The sequence below is a fragment of the Capricornis sumatraensis genome, chromosome 16 (assembly GCF_032405125.1).
Source record: "Capricornis sumatraensis isolate serow.1 chromosome 16, serow.2, whole genome shotgun sequence".
Taxonomy (NCBI): Eukaryota; Metazoa; Chordata; class Mammalia; order Artiodactyla; family Bovidae; genus Capricornis; species Capricornis sumatraensis.
The window spans coordinates 68,770,005-68,792,224 of record NC_091084.1 but is presented as its reverse complement, the minus strand read 5'-3'; positions in this window follow the sequence as shown (position 1 = coordinate 68,792,224).

Sequence of the window (22,220 nt, the reverse complement as noted above, 5' to 3'; positions counted from 1 at the left end):
AGATGGGAATACCAGACCACCTAACCTGCCTCTTGAGAAATCTGTATGCAGGTCAGGAAGCAACAGTTAGAACTGGACATGGAATAACAGACTGGTTCCAAATAGCAAAAGGAGTATGTCAAGGCTGTATATTGTCACCCTGCTTATTTAACTTTTATGCAGAGTACATCATGAGAAAGGCTGGACTGGAAGAAGCAAAAGCTGGAATCAAGATTGCTGGGAGAAATATCAATCACCTCAGATATGCAGATGACACCACCCTTATGGCAGAAAGTGAAGAGGAGCTTAAAAGCCTCTTGATGAAAGTGAAAAAGGAGAGCGAAAAAGTTGGCCTAAAGCTAAACATTCAGAAAACGAAGATCATGGCATCCGGTCCCATCACGTCATGGGAAATAGATGGGGAAACAGTAGAAACAGTGTCAGACTTTATTTTTTTGGGCTTCATAATCACTGCAGATGGTGACTGCAGCCATGAAATTAAGAGATGCTTACTCCTTGGAAGAAAAGTTCTGACCAACCTAGATAGCATATTAAAAAGCAGAGACATTACTTTGCCGACTAAGGTCTGTCTAGTCAAGGCTATGGTTTTTCCTGTGGTCATGTATGGATGTGAGAGTTGGACTGTGAAGAAGGCCGAGCGCCGAAGAATTGATGCTTTTGAACTGTGGTGTTGGAGAAGACTCTTGAGAGTCCCTTGGACTTCAAGGAGATCCAACCAGTCCACTCTGAAGATCAGCCCTGGGATTTCTTTGGAAGGAATGATGCTAAAGCTGAAACTCCAGTACTCTGGCCACCTCATGCGAAGAGTTGACTCATTGGAAAAGACTCTGATGCTGGGAGGGATTGGGGGCAGGAGGAAAAGGGGACGACCGAGGATGAGATGGCTGGATGGCATCACGGACTCAATGGACGTGAGTCTGAGTGAACTCCAGGAGATGGTGATGGACAGGGAGGCCTGGCGTGCTGCGATTCATGAGGTTGAAAAGAGTCAGACACGACTGAGCGACTAAACTGAACTGAACTGATAAGCAAAAAATGATATTTGGTTTAGGGGGTTAAGCAAGAATGAAGGGGCAAAATTTACATCAATGGATGTTTTAGGAGCAGAATTAACAAGACCTGATAACAAATTAAATATGGGGAATAATGGACAGGAAGAGATAAGCAGATGACAAAATACTCAGAAATAGTGCTTGGCTCATTTACAATAAGCTAACATCAAAATTGTATCCCCTAAATATGAATAAGATACCCACATATTTCTTAATGTCCTGAAGCTACAGTTTTTAAAGTACAATGAACAGATAACATAAAATGGTAATTTCAGCCAATCGCTCATTCCTGAATTTATCAGACTTTATGAAAGATTGACATTAGAGTCATTTATTATGATGCCTGCTGTAATTGGAGCTGCATACTTACAGAAATTGAGCCAGTCAGTCCTGACACAATGTATGTGTGCATGCAAATCACTTCAGTCCTGTCCAACTCTTTGCAGCCCTAGGGTTGCAGGCCTTCAAGCTCCTCTGTTCATGGGATTCTGCAGGCAATAATACTGGAGTGGGTTGCCATGCCATTCTCCAGGGGATTGGCCCGGCCCAGGGACCAAACATACATCTCTTGCATCCCCTGCATTGGTAGGCAGGTTCTTTACCACTAACGCAACCTGGGAAGCCCCCTGGCACATTGGATAGATTGAGTTTGAAACTTCTGAGGAAATTCTTAATGTTGTAGATGGAATGACTGTAACAAACTAGTCACTCTCACTCTGATGAAAAAAATTCTGTTTTCCAAATCGAGTCTTAGCTTGATTGATAAAGCTTTATAATTTGTAAGCTTGTTACCTAAAGAGTAATTGGTCACAAAATATTATGCCAAGTGTATGGTTTGAAAAGAAGCATAAAGAATCACTGAGACGAGCCTCTGCTTTATGGAAGTCACCCCCTTGCTTCGGTTCCTGGATCTGCATGTAAACATCTAAACCATGACCTCCTCAATGAAGAGTGTCTTCAAGCCATCTCTCCTAGGCTCTCCTTTCCCCAGAATTATCTGCACTTATGTCTACACCCATATCTATTTATAAATGTAACTGAAAATCCACTGGGATAAGTAATCAAGATCCCTTACTACTCCTGAGTTTAAGGAAAAACAAATAAAAACAAACAAACAAAAAATGTGTTTACAGCATCCCACTGTAAAAAGGAGGCATTATTCCTACCTCACAGCATTGTTTGCAGAAGCATCATTTGCAGATGACAATATATACCATCTGTTTATCTGCAGTGCAGATTTTCTTTTTTTAATAAGATAAAAAAATAAAATTTCTCAGAATATTTTTTTCAGGTGTTTGGGGTGTAATAAGCCAAGTGGCGAAGAATTGATGCTTTTGAACTGTGGTGTTGGAGAAGACTCTTGAGAGTCTCTTGGACTGCAAGGAGGTCCAACCAGTCCATCCTAAAGGAGATCAGTCCTGGGTGTTCATTGGAAGGACTGATGCTGAAGCTGAAACTCCAATACTTTGGCCACCTCATGCAAAGAGTTGACTCATTGGAAAAGACCCTGATGCTAGGAGGGACTGGGGGCAGGAAGAGAAGGGGATAACAGAGGATGCGATAGCTGGATGGCATCACCGACTCAATGGACATGAGTTTGGGTAAACTCCAGGAGTTGGTGACGGACAGGAAGGCCTGGCATGCTGCGATTCATGGGGTCGCAGAGTCGGACACGACTGAGAGACTGAACTGAACTGAACTGAATCACTCAAAGCACTGCAAGGAGAAAGTATCTTTGGTTTATATATTCTATTTATGTTTTTATCATCAGAAGCAACTCAACAATGCCACAGGAATGTGGGGGAAAATATGATCATCAAAGAGTTGAGAGACTATTTGCATTGATCAGACCATTTTTCCTGTAAATATGAACAATCCTGCTGCTTTGGCACCATTAAATTAATGCTAAAAGCATCATAATAGTTAACTATTAAGATGTTTTATTATTATTTAACCCTCTAGCATTTTTAGAGTACTTCTAATAGCCCATACTGTAATTCAATTTTGCCACATTACGATGTATAGTGATTCCAGAACTATCAGTTGTACAGTTAATTGATAAATCAAAGCCTAATTGAGATAATGAAGCTGGTCTTGGCCATCAATGAGATGGCCACTTAATTAGTTTTTTTTTTTTTTTTTTTTTTAATATCTGTTTACTAGTTAAGTGGACAGTAGACCCAGGGGGGTGACGGTGAAGTAAAATTAATACGAGAGGAATTGGATAAGAGAGTGGAGGTGGTTTCCTACTAATAAGCCTCATAGTGTTTGATCTGAACTAGGGGATACAGGCTGAAGGGAAATGCCATTACTAAACTTTATGTGCTGGGGTTGGGGGATTTAGGTTTACACAAGCAATCTTATGTTATATTCTTACATGATGTTGCCACTTTGGGCTTTGCATGTATAAAACATGACTTTTTTTACTGCCTTTACTGATGATTATGAGAATAATTATTATGATAATAATGATAGCAGCTGACTATTCATAAGCATCTTCTACATGTTCAAACACTGAGCTAAGTGCTTTATATACAGTACTATTAAAGTCTTACAACAACCAGATTCGTTGGCACTGTGAATGCATAAATGAGGTACACAAAGAGGTTAAATAACTTGTTTAGGTTCACAGAGCTGGAAAGTAAGAGAGCTGGCAATGAAACTACAACTTTTATGCTAAATGTGACACAATGACAATACTCAACTGCCACTATATTTTGAGATGGACCATAAGCAGAACACTGACTTAACTAGCTTACTACATGAAGACAATTTAGCACAACAAAATAAGCTTCCATAACAGGAGACAGCTCATACTGACCACAGATTTGTTTGAACTCAGGTCTGTCAAACCATAAGGCCCAGTGACAAAGTGACATTTTCAGAATAACGTGAGTAAAATGAAAAAGATAGCCAGATATTTTCTGAGGAAAAAACGTGTCAGACAAAAGGAACAGCAATTTTAACAGCCCTATTTAGACGTACGCTTGATGCATCCTAGAAATTGGAAGGAGGCCAGTGTGACTCAGGCTGAGTAACCAAGGAGAATAGCACGAGCTGAGTTTAGAGATGTGCTGACATAAAGGTCCTGTCAGTTTTGTAGGATGTATAAGTCAGGATGGGAAGTCCAGCTGCTATAACAAGAGCTACATCTTACCAGTTGCTTGAATAAAACAGTAGTGTATTTGTCTTTCCTTTGAAAGTCTAAGTTTAAACCCTGGAGAAACAGAATGTTAGTTCCACAATGCAGGGTTACTGGATTATCTCATTTTGTTGCTTTGTATTCTTAAACACAGTGCTTTCAAAAATGCATCAAAGATGAGTATTTCATCATCCTGGCAGATGTCCCTACTGCAGCTGGTTAGTAAGACAGAAGGTAGAAAGTGAAAGCAGATGTTTTTTATTTTGAAAGCATGGTGAAGAGGTTAAACATAGAGCTTTTATTAGTGTTGTTCCCACCAGAGCCAAATCACATCCTCAAAATTAAAGCCAAGAGAGCTGGGAAACTTTTAACTGTATGTTCATGCCACCAGCTAAAATTTCTATTAGTACAGAAGAAATAGGGGACAAACTATCCTTTCTCCATTGAATTACCCTTTTTTCTTTGTGAAAAATTAGCTAACTGTATTTGAATGGATCTAATTCTGGCCTCTATTCTGTTTCATTGATCTAAGTGCATATTCCTTGACCACAATCGCCCTAGTGGTTTTGATGGTTATAGCTTTATGGTTAGTATTGACGTCAGGTATTGCTAATCGTCTACTTTTGTTCTTCTTTAATACTCTATTGGTCATTCCACGTCTTCTGCGTCTCTGTATAAACTTTAAAATCATTGTGTCAATATCCATAAACTAGCTTACCAGGATTTTGATGTGGATCACATTGAATCTATCATACAGCCTTTCATCTCTTTAGTAAATCTGATTTCCCTTAATGTTTGCTACTATCACTGCTGTTTCCTCTATTCAGGCCTTTATTGTGTCTTTTTAGAGTAACAAGTTTCCTGATGAATCTCCTGTCTGCAGTCCTGCCCTCTTTGGTTATATTCTTCATGTGCTGTGCTAAGTTGCTTAAGTTGTGTCCAACTCTGTGTGATCCTATGATGTGTAGCCCACCAGGCTCCTCTGTCCATGGGATTCTCCAGGCAAGAATATTGGAGTGGGTTGCCACGCCCTACTCCAGAGTATCATCCCAATGCAGGGATTGAACCCATGTCTTTTACGTCTTCTGCAATGGCAGGCAGGGTCTTTACCACCACGCCTGGCTGTGAAGATATTCTTCATAGAGGAGTATAATGAAAATAAACACTGGCTCATTTAAAGCTCTGTAGCAACTTTTCACTTGTAGGGTAAATTACATATCCCTTAGCATGGGGTTTCCCTTGTGGCTCGGAGGTTAAAGCATCTGCCTGCAATGTGGGAGACCTGGGTTTGATCCCTGGGTTGGGAAGATCCCCTGGAGAAGGAAATGGCAATCCACTCTGGTATTCTTGCCTGGAGAATCCCATGGACGGAGGAGCCTGGTGGGCTGCGGTCCACAGGGTCCCAAAGAGTTGGACACGACTGAGCAACTTCACTTTCACTCTCTAGCACGTGTTACAGCATGTTCTGTGGTTATTTTGTTCCTCTTCACTTTCTATGTGTTAACAACTATGAACTTTTCAAAGTTCTCCACAATTTATGTGTATTGTGAACGGCTACCATATGTGTACACTATTACTGCTTTCCTTTTATGAAATTCCCTTCTCTTTTCCCTTAGCTTAAAAGAAATTTAGTCTTCATTTCCTCTAGGACTGTTAATTATTTTCTGAGCACATACATGCTCACCACATACATCTCTTTCTTAATTGTCTGTACATTCTTGTATCCCTATGTTTAACAGGCCATCAGAAGTGTCTGCTCACATGTCTGTGTCCTCCTTGAGAATATAGACTGGTTTTTATTCAACATTGTTTCTGGTGCCCTTAGACTAGGGGTTGGCACGTTCTGCATACTTAGCATATGCTTCAAAGTGAAAAATGGAACAAATACATGAGTAAAGATATGACTTCGCTATTCAAGAACCAGCAGAATTTCCACTACACATCATTTTTCTTGATCATAGATTATCAAAGTTGCTTTTCAGAGACCAGCTCAGATGATAAAAATAATCGGCCCTGTATACAGCTGTTCACTTATTTGGGGTTAAGGTCTGTTGCGAGTCATCTTTCTTCTTCTAAATTAATCACAGGGTTCGTTTCTCTCCTTATGCCAATTGTCTTCTACCACACATCTACATTCAGTCTAATTCATTTTATCTCTGTGAGTGTTTCCCTAAGTTTCACTTTCAAACATTTTAATTAATGAATTACATATTTATTTTGGACTTCAATTTGACTCATATCTAAAAATCCTCTGCATTCCTTTCTCTGGCTTTTATTCTGCATTTCTGATTAGGGATATGCAAAGGTAAAATATGCTTTAGAGCAGTAAATTAAACACCTTAGAATAAACATAAAATAACTGGTTATTACACATCCAAATAAATAATATTTGTCTTCTCCTTTGATTGTTAATTTGGGAATTTAGTTGAAGGGGTCTATTTCTGTGAACTTTAAAACACAGTAGAAAGAGACTAAAATAAATGCTGAAAATAGTTTATTTCAGCATTTCCAAAACTTCTCATCTCAAACAATTCCTGTGAGATATCTATTTCTACTCTGAGTAAGTTGTTTGAAATATACCTGAATATATTTCTTCTTGCTTTTATTTTCAAAATAATTTTTAAATTTTTCTATTAATAATTTAAATTGATAAAGAGAGAAATATGACCATTAATCCCATCACAATATCTACCTTACTGGGATGAAAGGAAACTGCCTTAGCTTTTCATTCCTTAAACTAAGGATCACAGAAAATTTAGAAAAGAACAATTGGTAACATTTGTTTAAATGTTATAATTATTGAGATGGCAGGATCATCTGTGTTACTATTAATGGCAATTTCTGGTTCCTAGACCCAGAGAGCCGAATTCAGAAAGACCATATTCTATTTAAAAAAAAAGAAGAAGAAGAGGAAGAAATGAGCCAAAAGAAAACCCCAAGATGGTTTGCTATATTCATGAGTATTAAGGGATATATATAGGTATATATATATATATATATACGTATAATTATAGATTGTTATGCATATATAACACTGTATAGTACCACTATATATGAAAATAACATAATGTTAATGTTATTATATTAACTGATGTTGAAGCTGAAACTCCAATACTTTGGCCACCTGAGGTGAAGAACTGACTCACTGGAAAAGACTCTGATGCTGGGAAAGATTGAAGGCAGGAGGAAAAGGGGACGACAGAGGATGCGATGGTCAAATGGCATCACCGACTTGATGGACATGAGTTTGAGCAAGCTGTGGGAGCTGGTGATGGCCAGGAAAGCCTGGCATGCTGCAGTCCATGGGCTCGCAAAGAGTCAGACACAACTGAGTGACTGAACTGAACTGGCTGAATGCTATTACACTGAAGAAGTAATAGTTTTGAATGTCCAGGTAGCTCATTTTGGGTTTACATACGCATTTTCTATGTGTGAATATGTGTGCGTCTGCATATTTATAGATTTATAATTAAACTGTCTAACATTAATTAAATTTTTGCTTAGTGCTATATTTTACATAACACCATCACTCACTTAGAAACCAATTAGTTTCTATGTCATTCAGTGTGTTTTTTTCCCCAAGAGAAAGAACAGTCTAATTTGAGTTTGAGAGATGAAAATGCGCAGAGTGGTAAAATATAGACATATCATTATTGTATTTAATAGGCAAAATATTTGAGGGAAAAGCATTTTAGACATATAAGAACTTAAAATCAATAAAATGGTTTTCTGCATGGAAGACTTCAGGGGGAGACTGTTTCCAAAAATGCTCAAAAAGTATTGCATTGAAAGTTGACATATGTAACACTGTAATAAAATCTTGCAAAATATCTATTCATAAACCTTGTTAAGTTTTATTTTTGAAAATAAGTTATTCAATACACAGCTGAGAGAACTGTAGACCTTTCAAGTATGAGGACAGATTATATTCAGAAGTAACTTATAATTTTATGTCCCAGAGAAACTAAAACCTCTTATAATAGGTTGTGTTTTGTATTAGACTTAACCAATACAGTCAAGTCTATTTGTTTATTCAGAACTACAGAACTGTCCTGAATAGGCAATTGAGTACACTGTGTCATTCTAAACTTAGGTGAAGTTAAGTGAAGTGAAATGAAGGCACTCAGTCGTGTCCAACTCTTTGCAATTCCGTGGATTGTAGCCTACCAGGCTGCTCCATACATGGGATTCTCTAGGCAAGAATACTGGAGTGGGTTGCCATTTCCTTTCCCAGGGAATCTTCCCAACCCAAGGATCGAACCTGGGTCTCTCACATTGCAGGCAGACACTTTACTCTCTGAGCCAACAGGAAAGCCCCTGGTAAAAAGAATCAGTTTATCATATTGTATAACTGAACTGATACATGCTATTTTGTCATTTTTTTTATATCATATATAAGCAATTTGTTGCTTAGACAGAGATTCTTATTGATTTGAAGGCTAGTTCAGTTCAGTTCAGACGCTCAGTCATGTCCAACTCTTTGTGACCCCATGGATTGAAGCACTCCAGGCTTCCCTGTGCATGACCAACTCCCGGGCTTTAGTCAAACTAATGCCCATGGAGTCAGTGATGCCATCCAACCATCTCATCCTCTGTTGTCCCCTTCTTCTCCCACCTTCAATCTTTCCTGATATCAGAGTCTTTTCAAATGAATCAGTTCTTCACATCAGGTGGCGACAGTATTGGAGTTTCAGCTTCAGCTATTTGAAGAATATACACAAATGAAATGGAGAGAAACCACTGACAGCTGAGAAAGGTCACCTAGAGGAACTTTTGTTGAAAAACTAGATTAAATCTCACATTGATGACCCAATTAAGGACTTCACCCTAAAAAAGAAAGTAGAGTGGAAATTCTGGGAAGATGGTGGAGTAGGAAGCATGAGATAACTCTCTCTTTACCAAGACAAAAAAAAAATTCAATAGCACCATATGTCTGTTTTATTTCAGGACTCTTTAGTCTACTGAAAGCTTGCAACTTCTGCGGAAATAATTGTATGCAAAAATGTGGGTAATTTCAGCCAATTTCAGGCCTCAGCCAATTTTGGCTCTTAGAAAAGTAGTAGATACCCACCCCTCATCCCTCAGCCCTATGGCATACAGCTTTGTACAGGTTCCTAAGGTGGCTGGCACACAGCTTGCAGGAGCTTCTGTTGCTGTTTATTTGCTAAATCATGTCCAACTCTTTGTGACCCACTGGACTGTAGCCCACTAGGCTCCTTTGTCCATGGGATTTCCTAGGCAAGACTACTGGAGGGGTTTGTCATTTCCATCTCCAGGGAATCTTCCCAACCAAGGGATCCAACCAGCACCTCCTGCATTTCAGGCAAATTCTTCACGACTGAGCCATTAGGGAAGCTTTTGTTGGAGGTACACAGGGACAAAAAAGACACCATCCTTTAAATTTTGAGGATCTGTACTGATATCCGATTGTTGCTTCTGATCACAGAGGTATAGTTCCCCAAAAAATTAAAAATAAAATTACCATATAATCCAGAAATTCACTTTTGGGTATAGTCAGTCAATGGTGGACTGAAAATATTCTGAAAAAAAAAAAAATCCAGAAAGTTCCAAAACCAAAATTTGAATTTGCCACATACTGGCAATTATTTACATAACAGTTACATTTCATTACATCTTGCACATAACCTAGAGATAATTTAAAGTATGCAAGAGGATGTGTATAGGTTAAATGCTAATACTATGCCATTTTATATAAGGGACTTAAATTTCTAAGGATTTTGGTATCTACAAGGGGCCTTGGAACACTCATATACATCAAATAAATTAAAGCAAGGTCTCAAAAGAGATACTTATCTGTAAATCATGTTCATAGCAGCATTATCCACAAAAGCCAAAGTGTGGAAGCAATCCAAGTATCCATCAACTGATGACTGGATAAGCAAAACTGGTATATACATACAATCCCTGTGGAAGGAAATGGCAACCCACTCCAGTATTCTTGCCAGGAAAACCCCGCAGATAGCGGAGCCTGGAAGGCTACAGTTCATGAGGTCACAGAGAGTAGGACATGACTCAGTGCTGAGCACATACAATGGAACATGCTGTACTGTGCTGCGTTTAGTCACTCAGTCAAGTACAACTCTTTGCTACCACATGGACTGTAGCCCTCCAGGCTCCTCTGTCCATGCGGATTCTCCAGGCAAGAATACGGGAGTGGGTTGCCATGCCCTCCTCCAGGGGATCTTCCCTACCCAGGGATCAAACCCAGGTCTCCCACATTGCAGGCAGATTCTTTACTGTCTGAGCCACCAAGGAAGTCCGTGAAAACTGGAGTAACTAGTGCCCCTTTTCCAGAGAATCTTCCTGACTCAGGAATGAACTGGGGTCTTGTGCATTCCAGGCAGATATTTTACCAGCTGAGCTACCAGGGAAGCCTACAGTGGGGTACGAGTGAGTGAAATTTGCTCAGTCGTGTCCAACTCTTTGTGACTCCATGGACTGTAGCCCACCAGGCTCTCCTCTGTCCATGGGTTTCCCCAGGCAAGAATACTGGAGTGGGTTGCTGATCCCTTATCCAACAATGGAGTATATACAGCTTTAAAAAGGAAGCAAATTTTGACACTCCCCATGACATGGATGAACTTTGAGGGCAAATACTCTGATTCCACTTATTTGAGAAGTTTAGATTAACAAAATAATGAGACAGAAAGTAGAAATCTTTTTATCAGGGGCTTGGAGGGGAGAAAATGGGGAGTTAGTGTTTAATGGGTATAGTTTCAGGTTTGCAATATAAAAATGAGTTCTAGAGATGGATGGTGGCAATGGTTACACAATTATGAGTGTACTTAATACCACTGAACTGTGTACTTAAAAATGGCTAAGGCAGTAAATTTTGTTATGTGTATTTTAACTAAATAAACAAAAATGGGGGAAAATTAACATGAAAAGTGAGTATTATTTTTAAAGTTCCAGCATAGTCCTAGATTTTTATTAAATTGATCATTCTTAATCTGGTGTGTGCATCAGATTCACCAGTGAAATTTGCTTACAACTTACTCTAAAGATTCTGATTTAGTAGGTTATAATAGAGTTCGACATATGCATTTGAATCATGCACTCCAAAGATAATATTTAAGTATATTCAGGGCTGCTGTTTTTCAGCCGCTAAATCATGTTGGACTTTGTGATCCTATGGGCTGCAGCACAGCAGGCTTTCCTGTTCTTCCTACCTCCCAGAGTTTGCTCAGACTCATGTCCATACTGCTCATGAGGTTCTCAAGGCAAAAATGTTGAAGTGGTTTGCCATTCCCTTTTCCAGTGGACCATATTTGGTCAGAACTCTCTACAATGACCAATTCATCTTGGGTGGCCCTACCTGGTATGGCTCATAGCTTCACTGAGTTATGCAAGCCCCTTTACTATGACAAGAACAAGGCTATGATCCATGATGGGGATTGTATTCCCTCATAGCTTAGTTGGTAAAGAATCAGCCTGCAATGTGGGAGACCTGAGTTCGATTCCTGGGTCAGGAAGATCTGCTGGAGAAGGAAATGGCAATCCACTCCAGTATTCTTGCCTGGAAAATCCCATGGACAGAGGAGCCTTGCAGGCTACAGTCCATGGGGTTGCAAGAGTCGGACACGACTTAGCAACTAAACCACCATGTGCATTTTAAACTTCATTTTGCTTTTCTCACTAGGATATATTCTCTTTTTCTCTTCATTGGTCAAAATCTCATCTTTGCTGGAATTCTTCTTTGAATACTCATCTTTATGCAGTCTTTCCTAGGAACATTTTATCGATATCTCTTCTGTGGTATTATTATTTCCTTGTTCTATGGTTATTCCTGAAAGTTATGGGGACTCTTTTAACTAGTAGCAAGCAACAGAAGTCCAACTCAAACTTACTTAAGGAAGAAAATGAATTTTCAGTAAGTGTTGATTTTCAGTAAGAAAATATCCAAAAGGAAGTAGATCCAGGGGTTCTCACAAGGTCAGAAGGATTTTTTTTTCCCTCTATTTCCTTCTATCTCTTGAGTGTTTTCTTCAGTATGGGTTGGCTTCATCCTTGGACCTGCAGCATTCTTATTCAATCCCCAGCAACTGCAGGGGTTATGTAATTCTTAGAGTTAGGAAAGCTAGTAGGAAGAGAGATTACTTTTCCTAATAATTACAAAATGTCACTGAATTGATTTGAAAGATCTGAATATGATGATGATCTCATTTATCACTTAGTCACTAAGTTAAAGAGAACTGAATAAACTGCGCAAACAAATCTAGATAAAATGACCAATCTTGGAACTTAAGGTTACTGTCCATTCTACTTAAAGCACGGGGACAGGAAACAGATGAGTGTATATATCAGTTCTTACTGCCCAAACTCTGTAACTCAGTGCATAACTGTAAACATTAATCCTTCGTTATCTACAGGGTTAAGCTGATCTTGACAAGGTTGATCCTTATTCTTTAGATTAGCGCTGCTGCACATATTTCTCATTCTCCTCCTGGGACTCGTAGACTAATCAAGCAGTATGCAAGGCTCAAGAGACCAAGTCTTCCTGTACAAGACAACTGCAAGCTTCTGTGTGTTTCATGCCTTAATATAAATCAGGCTAAACAAATCAAGTGGCGGGATCAAGGAACACAAAAATTACTCTACTTATGGTATTAGGCACTTCAATGTTATGTTACAAAAAAGGATGAAGAATTACAGCCAGAAATTCAATTGACCCCAGAGAGAATTATTCTCAGAGGAAAACACAAGATTCTCATTAAAATTAAAGTAAATGGATTCAGGGAAGCAAAAATAACAGCAATAAAAATCATCAATTTTTATCTTAATCAGTCTTTAATGTGTTACAAGAATCTTAATGGTGCAGATTTTATCTAATTTAATTTTGAAAACTCTGTGTTTCCAAAAAGAGTGTATTCATTCAGTTAGTATATATCAAGTGTAAAATTTCCAATTCCTTTTTGTGGCAAATATTGTAATATTTCCTACAGGGATTTATAGAATTTTCAGTTCTTGTCATATCAATTAGGAACATTTTCAGCTTCAATTAACACATTACCTGATTAACAGTAGATTTAATCAAATGAGAGTTTAGCTTTTTTTTTTTCCTGTTTAAGAATGTGGAGCTGTGCCGCTGCTTTTTTCAACAGTTCATTATTTTCTGAGACTGCCTCCTTAATATTTTCTTTGCCTTTCCATTATGGTTGTAAGATGACTACCACAGTTCCAAGTATCACATCAGCATTCCTGGTAAGAAAACAGAGCAAAGGATTGGTGCCGGCTATCTCTATATCTACAGCAAAAAGAGTTTTGTTTGTTTTTTTTTTTTCCCCAAGTTTCCCAGGATGCCTTTGGCTATATTTCATTGGCTAGAACTGTATCACCTACCCAACTTTTGTTGCAGGAGGTACTAAGAAAGTGAATATGCCTCTTACATGTTTTATGGTAAAGGGACAGAATCAAGGGACAGAGAACCAAGAGAATCAAGAAATTAGGAATGTTTTACGGTCTAGCCAAACTACAACCTCAACCCTACTACTCTTATGAAAAAACATATTTAGATAACATTAAACACTTCTTAATATTCAGTAAGAGTCAATAGTCAATCAAATGTGTAAGTGAATATTGATTTTAGAGTAAAAACCTAGGTGTGAAAAAATGGCTAATTAATATTTCTGTGAGTTTGGAAAATTTATTTAATTTCTCTGAGCCTCTGTTTTCTGATAATCATCATAGAGACAATGACAACTACTTTTAAAGTTATGATGAAAATTCACTCAGTTAATGAAACTGAAGGGTATCATATAACATCCAACACAACGATTCTCTAAAATGCAGTTATTGCATGATAAAGATTGACAAGTCCAGAATACTTTACTTTGGCACAGGACAAGATGCAAGAAAAACAAAGTTCCAATTGTGAACATTTTGTGTTTTGCTTTGCTGTGCGCTCAGTTGCTCAGTCACGGCCAACTCTTTGCAAATCCAATAACTGCTGCCCTCTAGGACCCTCTGTCATAGGAATTTTCAGGCAAGAATACTGGAGCAGGTTGCCTTTTCTTCCTTCAGCAGATCTTCCCAACCAACCCAGGGATCGAACCCATGTCTCTTGCATCTCCTGCATTGGCAGGTGGATTCTTTACCATCGTGCCACCTACTTGCTTTACCTAAGTAATTTACAAACTTTTCCAGGTGAGAAAAGGAGAAGAGGCAACAAGCCTTTTTTTTCTTTTTCTGAAAATATTAATATTTAGTGCTGAGTATCACTTTGCTGTTCACATTTTTAGGATTTTATTAAGGATGATGAGTTCTATAGTATTTTAATAATAACGTAAAAATTAACCAAAAGGAGATTATTATCATAGTTACAAAGAGAAAAAGAGGAGGGTGTTTTGTACTTACTCTGAAAAATCACACGCTGTATAAATGAAATTTCCAACATATAAAAATACTATAATTTTTCATTAGAAAATTATTTTAAAAAAATAGGTATGTAGTGGGCCTGAGCCTCCATTGGAAAGCTGCGGGTGGCTGAAGGAATTCTGGTATGGTATTAATGGCAACACTGAACATATACAGTGCTTTAAAGTTTACACAGCCACTTCATGTCAGATTTCATTTGATTATCATGGAAGAATCAGGAAGTAGATAATACACATTTGATTTTGCCAATGAGAAATACAAAGTTCAGAAAGTTTAAACAACTTCCTAAAATTCACATAAAGACTTAGGATGTATGAAAGCAGTCAAAAAGTATGAATTTCTTTTTTTTTTTTTTACTTTATTTTACTTTACAATACTATATTGGTTTTGCCATAGATTGGCATGGATCCACCACGGGTGTACATGCATTCCCAAAAATGAACCCCCCTCCCACCTCCCTCCCCATAACATCTCTCTGGGTCATCCCCATGCACCAGCCCCAAGCATCCTGTATCCTGCATCAGACATAGACTGGGATTCATTTCTTACAACACAGAAATACAAAGGATCATAAAAGACTACTATCAGCAATTATATGTCAATAAACTGGACAACGTGGAAGAAATGGACAAATTCTTAGAAAAGTACAACTTTCCAAAACTGAACCAGGAAGAAATAGAAAATCTTAACAGACCCATCACAAGCATGGAAATTGAAACTGTAATCAGAAATCTTCCAGCAAACAAAAGCCCAGGCCCAGACAGCTTCACAGCTGAATTCTACCAAAAATTTCAAGAAGAGCTAACACCTATCCTACTCAAACTCTTTCAGAAAATTGCAGAGGAAGGTAAACTTCCAAACTCATTCTACGAGGCCACCATCACCCTAATACCAAAACCTGACAATGATGCTACAAAAAAAAAAAAAACTCCAGGCCAATATCACTGATGAACATAGATGCAAAAATCCTCAACAAAATTCTAGCAATCAGAATCCAACAACACATTAAAAAGATTATACATTATGAATTTCTTTTCTAAGATAGTTCAGTTCAGTTCAGTAACTCAGTCGTGTCCGACTCTTTGCGACCCCATGAATCACAGCACGCCAGGCCTCCCTGCCCATCACCAACTCCCGGAGTTCACTCAGACTCACGTCCATCGAGTAGGTGATGCCATCCAGCCATCGCATCCTCTATTGTCCGCTTCTCCTCCTGCCCCCAATCCCTCCCAGGATCAGGGTCTTTCAATTGAGTCAACTCTTTGCTTGAGGTGGCCAAAGTATTGGAGTTTCAGCTTCAGAATCAGTCCTTCCAATGAACACCCAGGACTGATCTTTAGGATGGACTGGTTGGATCTCCTTGCTGTCCAAGGGACTCTCAAGAGTCTTCTCCAACACCACAGTTCAAAAGCATCAATTCTTTGGTGCTCAGCCTTCTTCACAGTTCAACTCTCACATACATACATGACCACTGGAAAAATGACAGCCTTGAGTAGATGGACCTTTGTTGGCAAAGTAATGTCTCTGCTTTTGAATATACTATCTAGGTTGGTCATAACTTTTCTTCCAAGGAGTAAGCATCTTTTAATTTCATGGCTGCAGTCACCATCTGCAGTGATTTTGGAGCCCCCCAAAAATAAAGTCTGACACTGTTTCCACTGTTTCCCCATCTATTTCCCATGAAGTGATGGAACCAGAGGCCATGATCTTCGTTTTCTGAATGTTGAGCTTTAAGCCAACTTTTTCACTCTCCACTTTCACTTCCATCAAGAGGCTTTTTAGCTCCTCTTCACTTTCTGCCATAAGGGTGGTGTCATTTGCATATCTGAGGTGATTGATATTTCTCCCAGAAATCTTGATTCCAGCTTGTGCTTCTTCAAGCCCAGCATATCTCATGATGTTATATGCATATAAGTTAAATAAGCAGGGTGACAATATACAGCCTTGGCATACTTCTTTTCCTATTTGGAACCAGTCTACTGTTCCATGTCCAGTTCTAACTGTTGCTTCCTGACCTGCATATAGGTTTCTCAAGAGGCAGGTCAGGTGGTCTGGTATTTCCATCTCTTTCAGAATTTTCCACAGTTGATTGTGATCCACACAGTCAAAGGCTTTGGCATAGTCAATAAAGCAGAAATAGATGTTTTCTGGAACTCTTTTGCTTTTTGATGATGCAGCAGATGTTGGCAATTTGATCTCTGGTTTCTCTGCCTTTTCTAAAACCAGCTTGAACATCTGGAAATTCATGATTCACGTATTGCTGAACCCTGGCTTGGAGAATTTTGAGCATTACTTTACTACCATGTGAGATGAGGGCAATTGTGCGGTAGTTTGAGCATTCTTTGGCATTGCCTTTCTTTGGAATTGGAATGAAAACTGACCTTTCCAGTCCTGTGGCCACTGCTGAGTTTTCCAAATTTGCTGGCATATTAAGTGCAGCACTTTCACAGCATCATATTCCAGGATTTGAAATAGCTCAACTGGAATTCCATCACCTCCACTAGCTTTGTTCGTAGTGATGCTTTCTAAGGCCCACTTGACTTCACATTCCAGGATGTCTAGCTCTAGATGAGTGATCACACCATCATGATTATCCAGGTTGTGAAGATCTTTTTTGTACAGTTCTATGTATTCTTGGCACCTCTTCTTAATATCTTCTGCTTCTGTTAGGTCCATACCATTTCTGTCCTTTATCAAGCCCATCTTTACATGAAATGTTCCCTTGGTATCTCTAATTTTCTTGCAGAGATCTCTAGTCTTTCCCATTCTGTTGTTTTCCTCTATTTCTTTGCATTGATATCTGAGGAAGGCACTCAATTTCTTGCTATTGTTTGGAATTCTGCATTCAGATGCTTATATCTTTCCTTTTCTCCTTTGCCTTTCACCTCTCTTCTTTTCACAGCCTCCTCAGACAGCCATTTTGCTTTTTTGCAGTTCTTTTCCTTGGGGATGGTCTTGATCCCTGTCTCCTGTACAATGTCACGAACCTCATTCCATAGTTCATCAGGCACTCTATCTATCATATCTAGTCCCTTAAATCTATTTCTCACTTCCACTGTATAATCAAGGGATATGATTTAGGTCATACCTGAATGGTCTAGTGGTTTTCCCCACTTTCTTCAATTTAAGTCTGAATTTGGCAATAAGGAGTTCATGATCTGAGCCATAGTCAGCTCCTGGTCTTGTTTTCACTGACCGTATAGAGCTTCTCCATCTTTGACTGCAAAGAATATAATCAATCTGATTTCATTGTTGACCATCTGGTGATGTCCATGTGTAGAGTCTTCTCTTGTGTTGTTGGAAGAGAGTGTTATGACCAGTGCATTTTCTTGGCAAAACTCTATTAGCCTTTGCCCTGCTTCATTCTGTACTCCAAGGCCAAATTTGCCTGTTACTCCAGGTGTTTCTTGACTTCCTACTTTTGCATTCCAGTCCCCTATAATGAAAAGTCTATCTTTTGGGGGTGTTGGTTCTAAAAGGTCTTGTAGGTCTTCATAGAACAGTTCAACTTCAGCTTCTTCAGCATTACTGGTTGGATTATCGTGATACTGAATGGTTTCCCTTGGAGACGAACAGAGATCATTCTGTCGTTTTTGAGATTGCATCCAAGTACTGCATTTCAGACTCTTTTGTTGACCATGATGGCTACTCCATTTCTTCTAAGGGATTCCTGCCCTCAGTAGTAGATATTATGGTCATCTGAGTTAAATTCACCCATTCTAGTCCATCTTAGTTCACTGAATCCTAGAATGTCAAAGTTCACTCTTGCCATCTCCTGTTTGAACACTTCCAATTTGCCTTGATTCATAGACCTGGCATTCCAGGTCCATGCAGGAGACCTGGGTTCGATCCCTGGGTTGCCATCTTTACGTATCTTTTTAAGATAAGTAAGTACTAAAGATGTAATGTATAACATAACAAATATAATGAACACAACTGTATGCTATATATGAAAGCTGTTAAGAGAGTAAATCCAAAGGGTTTCCATGACAAGGAATTTTTTAAATTTCATTCCTATAGGAGATGAATGAATGGTCACTAAAATTTACTGTGATATTCATTAAATGATATATGTAAGTCAAATAATTATGATGTACATTTTAAACTTACACAGTGCTTTATGTCAATTTTATCTCAATAAAACTGGAAGAAACAAAGAAAACTAAAAAAAGTAGGGTAAAAATGATACTAAAATCCAGAATTTCAGATCCTAACTTCAGAACCCTGAGCACCACAGGTAGAATTATTCAGTCTATGATCAATCAGCTATGTGACTTATAGCACTGTGTCTTAGTCTCCTTCTTGATAAGATGAAGATTCTATAAGCTCCTACTTCATAAGGCTGCCATGGGCTTCCCAGGTGTGCAATGGTATAGAATCTGCCAGCCAATGCAAGAAACGCAAGACGTGGGTTCGATCCCTGGTATGGAAGACCTCCTGAGGTAGGAAATGCAACCCCCTTCGGTATTTCTACCGGAAAAATTCCATGGACAGAGGAGTCAGGTTGGCTACAGTCCATGGGGTTCACAAAGAGTCAGACATGACTGAGCATGCACACATGCACATGCATGAGGTTGTCATGAGGATCCAGGGAGACCTGAAGTAGAAGCAGGCCTGATAGAACAGATAAGGAAAGTTAAGGGAGATTTCAGATTTCTATGTCTGGAGAAAAATTGGGAAGATCCTGGCACATAATAAGCAGGCTTAAAAAACATTAGGTATTATGTTTATTAGCATCCTGAGTATGTTTCATTTTCTAGTATCACCTAAGCAGCACAGAGGAAAGTAAAGTAGAAATGATCTGAATGTTTCCAAATATTCTGTGTCAAAGCAACTTCCTGGTACTAGATTACACATCTTGGAAGAAGTCAAATCCTGTGGACTCATTCTCCAATTACTGCTCCAGAAGACACATTTTATACGGGAGACTCAAGAGTAAGGCAAGTGTCAACTAATATCTAAGTATCAATTAGCAAACAGCTTCTTTCCTGGTAGATTTCTTCCCAATTTTTCTCCAGTAACACAGAAATCTAAAATCTCCCTTAACTTTCATCCTTCATTCTATCAGGTCTGATTCTGCTTACGGATCCTACTTGCCTCCCACGTTACCTCAAGAGAAGGATTTTTTACAATACAATCTTGAAGTTGAAACCACATTTTTAAGATTAAAATACATTTACTAGTGTATTTATGAGCCAAGGAGGTATTAGGTACTCAGTCTATAAAGATGAACCTGGAGAGTTCCATTTCTTAGGAAACTGTATAGAATAAACAGAGGCAGACATGAAAATAAGTATGTTTAATACAATTTTATGAGTACAGCAATGAAAAATGTGCATAAATGCTGCTGATTACAGATGAAGTGACCAGCAGGCTAGGGAGAGTGGGTTAAGAGTTTCCATCCCAGGAGTCATAGACCGGCAGCTTCTGACTGAGTTTAGTGACAGAACAGATGATTAAATAGGCATAAGCTCTCTGTTTAGCATAAGCTCTCCATGTAAGTTTCTGCAAATTTGACTTTTGACTTTAAGCAAAAATGATAACAAATGTACATACACCTCACATTGTCCTTATCATGGAGCAGACAAGTAGTACATATGGCTTAACTATAAGAGATAAAGTTCCCAAGTGTTACCAAAGTGCAAAGAAAATTATTCAGTGGGAGAAACGGATGAAAGCATAGACGCATTCTATTCTGCCATTTGAAGTTAGAAATAATGTCTTAATGAACAAGACATCACTAGATGCAACATGTCTTAATATTTCTTGAAGATAAGCAATGTGAAGATAATAGACATGAAGGATTTTCCTTAAATAGTCAAAGCATTACAATTTTTACCAGGGTCAACTTTACAGTACACAGAGCACTGGACAAAATGTTTCTTCAGGGCCCCATTACTCTATATACAAATTGATTTTTAAAGTTATTCCAAAATACATTGGCCCCTGTGAAGTTTTTTTTTTTTTTTTTTAAATTTATTTATTTATTTATTTATTTAATTTTACTTTATTTTACTTTACAATACTGTATTGGTTTTGCCATACATCAACATGAATCCACCACGGGTGTACACGTGTTCCCAATCCTGAACGCCCCTCCCACCTCCCTCCGCATACCATCTCTCTGGGTTATCCCAGTGCACCAGCCCCAAGCATCCTGTATCCTGCATTGAACCTAGACTGGTGATTCGTTTCTTATATGATATTATACATGTTTCAATGCCACTCTCCCAAATCATCCCACCTTCTCCCTCTCCCACAGAGTCTAAAAGACTTTTCTATACATCTGTTTCTCTTTTGCTGTCTTGCATACAGGGTTATCATTACCATCTTTCTAAATTCCATATATATGCGTTAGTATACTATACTGGTGTTTTACTGTCTGGCTTACTTCACTCTGTATAATCGGCTCCAGTTTCATCCACCTCATTAGAACTGATTCAAATGTATTCTTTTTAATGGCTGAGTAATACTCCATTGTGTATATGTATCACAGCTTTCTTATCCATTCATCTGCTGATGGACATCTAGGTTGCTTCCATGTCCTGGCTATTATAAACAGTGCTGTGATAAACATTGGGGTACATGTGTCTCTTTCAGTTCTGGTTTCCTCGGTGTGTATGCCCAGCAGTGGGATTGCTGGGTCATAAGGCAGTTCTATTTCCAGTTTTTTAAGGAATCTCCACACTGTTCTCCATAGTGGCTGTACTAGTTTGCATTCCCACCAACAGTGTAGGAGGGTTCCCTTTTCTCCACACCCTCTCCAGCATTTATTGCTTGCAGATTTTTGGATCGCAGCCATTCTGACTGGTGTGAAATGGTACCTGATTGTGGTTTTGATTTGCATTTCTCTGATAATGAGTGATGTTGAGCATCTTTTCATGTGTTTGTTAGCCATCTGTATGTCTGCTTTGGAGAAATGTCTATTTAGTTCTTTGGCCCATTTTTTGATTGGGTCGTTTATTTTTCTGGAATTGAGCTGCAGGAGTTGCTTGTATATTTTTGAGATTAGTTGTTTGTCAGTTGCTTCATTTGCTATTATTCTCTCCCATTCTGAAGGCTGTCTTTTCACTTTGCTTATAGTTTCCTTTGTTGTGCAGAAGCTTTTAATTTTAATTAGATCTCATTTGTTTATTTTTGCATTTATTTCCAATATTCTGGGAGGTGGGTCATAGAGGATCCTGCTGTGATTTACGTCGGAGAGTGTTTTGCCTATGTTCTCCTCCAGAAGTTTTATAGTTTCTGGTCTTACGTTTAGATCTTTAATCCATTTTGAGTTTATTTTTGTGTATGGTGTTAGAAAGTGATCTAGTTTCATTCTTTTACAAGCGGTTGACCAGTTTTCCCAGGTTTAGTAATTTGTTGATGGATACTTGTAAAAATTGGTAGTGAAAGATGCTAACATATTTGTTGATTGCACTAATAAGTGTATGAGAAGATTCTTTGCAGATTCTAAGCATAATCTTTTTGTTTCAGGCCAGGATCCATCTCTGTGTTCCTTAATATCATGTGCATTATTCCTGGATAATTTTACATCTGTTACCATAAAAAGGCAGAAATGCTGTTATTTCTTACAAAGCTATGGCTTTTGGCACCTATTTATATTGAACCAACTTAGATCTTCCTGCCTC